Source organism: Sinocyclocheilus rhinocerous, unplaced genomic scaffold, assembly GCF_001515625.1.
Source record: "Sinocyclocheilus rhinocerous isolate Xijiao unplaced genomic scaffold, SAMN03320098_v1.1 scaffold1730, whole genome shotgun sequence".
In the NCBI taxonomy this organism is placed as follows: Eukaryota; Metazoa; Chordata; class Actinopteri; order Cypriniformes; family Cyprinidae; genus Sinocyclocheilus; species Sinocyclocheilus rhinocerous.
Genome location: NW_015634043.1, coordinates 417,590 through 420,044, shown reverse-complemented (window position 1 = coordinate 420,044; position 2,455 = coordinate 417,590). Strand labels below are relative to the sequence as shown.

General features: G+C 46.9%; 1 pseudogene; it reads right to left on the bottom strand.

Moving 5' to 3' along the window:
• Positions 1–1,931, bottom strand: part of LOC107745327 (bactericidal permeability-increasing protein-like) — an 11,866-nt pseudogene extending 9,935 nt beyond the window's left edge.
• Positions 1,932–2,455: the final 524 nt, after the last annotated feature.

The following is a 2,455-nucleotide window of genomic DNA, read 5'->3' as shown; positions in this document are numbered from 1 at the left end:
TGCCGGGGGGGGCGGACGAACTCGCTGCCGGCCGCCTGGGATGTGGAGGGACGGCTGCCGTCCGTAAGGGAGCGGAGGAGTCGCCGCCGTTTGCCTGAGGCCGGAGCCTGCTGCCATCCGCCATGATGGGGAGGAGCAGGGAACGGGGGACTCCTGCCGGCTGCCCGAACCCGGAGGAGCCGTCGCCGTCCACCGGGCGGCGGAGGAGTGTCGGGCCGTCCACCGAGGGCTATCCAGTGCCGCCACCAGGCATCGCGGAAGAGTTTACCCAGCTGGTGGAGGGCCGAGCAGTAGTGTGTCTGGGAACCGGAACAAGATTTTTTTTTCTCTCTCCCCTCTCTCGTCTCTGTCTCTTCTCATCCTTCCGTCTCCTTTTCTCTCACCTCGTCTGTCTGTCCTTACCCCCAGGTACGCCACGGCCGCCGTGATCGGCTCCCCCGGAGGGGGGAGGGGGGGACTAGAGCGCAGTCTCGTGGGTACCCCCCGGCCTGTGAGGGGCGATGGGGGTATGTGACGAGAGGGGCGGGGCCGAGAGCCATGGGAACGGAGCAAGGCCGGTGGAGTAAATGCTAATGCACGACACCTGCACCACTCACCGGTCTCGAGTCCCACGGAGAAGCTCCGGAAGGATAAAAGGAGGAGTGACGACAGTGTTGGACGAGAGAGGACCAGGCCTGGATTTTATTTTGTGTTTTGTGTGCGGCAGTCTTCCGCGAGGGGCTGCCGCTTTACTTTCCTTTTGTGTTTGTTTATTTTATTAAAGCCGGTTCCCGCCTCCTTCTTCCCGTGACTACGAACTGTTACATATCTATTCACAAATTTTGCTGAATAGGTTCACCTCCGTGAACTGAGACACTCCAGCTCCTATCTGAAAGAAAACACTACTAACTAATTCCTATCTAGTCTTCGAGGATGTACCGGGCTCGGGGCAACATTAAACGCTAAACTCAGTGACGATCAGTCAAACTGAAAGTCCGAAAGCGTACCCCCGAGAGAGATTTAAATCTCCACCCAGAATAACCCTCAAAAACAAAAAAAGGCAAAATAATAAACAAAACAACAACCAGTGTTCCATCGGAAGGATTGTATACACAACCCAGCTGGACACACTCTTCCTAACCGGAGTTCTCATTCAAAAAGGTGACCATTCACAAAAATAATCACATAGCTACTCACCAACATTTCCTACTCCAAAGGATCCCGGACGAGCCCCCAATTTATGTCACGGCCAACTCGTTCCCGACCGTCACATAAAGAGGTCCACACATACAAACAAGTTGTTTGACTTGCAAGATTATTTATTCAAAAGAAAATTATCTGTTACAGAATATATAATGTCAAGGGATTTAAATAAACAAAAGAAAATATCAATCCAATGGGCAAGAAACGTTGATATGTGCAAAAAATAACCAACAAGAAGAAAACAAGTTGGAGCAATTGACTCCTTGGAAAAACTGGGTTCTCCCAGAGGAAGTACTGTTGGACAGTTCAGCCAAACATTTATACTCTCCACCCATGAGTTATCCAATTAACAGTGACGTTATCCTGCCACCATCAGGTAAAGAAGGAAAAGACGGGGTCATAACAATCCACCTTTTCTGTGCCACTTATATCCGGCACTTTAATAGTTAAATGCTGAGTTTCTGCTGGATTGAGGCAATTCCAATCTGTCGACCTGCAATCAAAGCAACATTTAGAAGCTGTACCTCAGAATGAGTGCCCTGAGATCTGTCTCGCAAAGCATGTTTAAGTAAAAAACACAAAGCATGTTTATGTTTAAGTTTTTGTTCCATTTTGAGTTACAAGAAGTATTGTTTTGCTTATTTACCATATTCAAGCCCCTTCTGAGTTAGTCTGACTTTAACTCCTGCATTGGTACCTGTAGCTACAGATACCAGGTTCACAAGAACCAGAACCCACCAGAGGAACATCACTTTCAATCTGATACACCCTGATACACCCTGAGCGACATAGATTCCTAATGAACAAGTAAATATAAAGTAAAGAGTTATCTAGAATAATCAAATGTAAGAAGAATAATAGTAATAATTAGAGACAGACAACCAATTTGTCTTTCAACCTAAATTCGAGGTCAAAATGGAGTCAGATTGGATAATAAAATGGAGTCAAATTACAATTTAACTTAAATTAAATAACTTTGCGCGCTGAAAAGACCGAACACACGGGAAACCTTCAGTCACCACTGGATACCTTCCTTGGGCCAAGTGCCCTTACATGTACATGCATAATCTTTATTAACCTATAAGTGTTGTTACAACCCTGTGGTTGTTCTGTTTTTTCTTTATTCTTCTATTGGGGCTGTCTGTGTCTGTAGTCTGTCTAGGAATCGTCACCTGGCTCCTGCAGGCTGATTGTTGCTGTCTCCTGATTGGTGTACAGCACTTTAAAAATCACAACATTGCTTCCTCAACAGTTGTCTTGTGTTCTGAGCAGT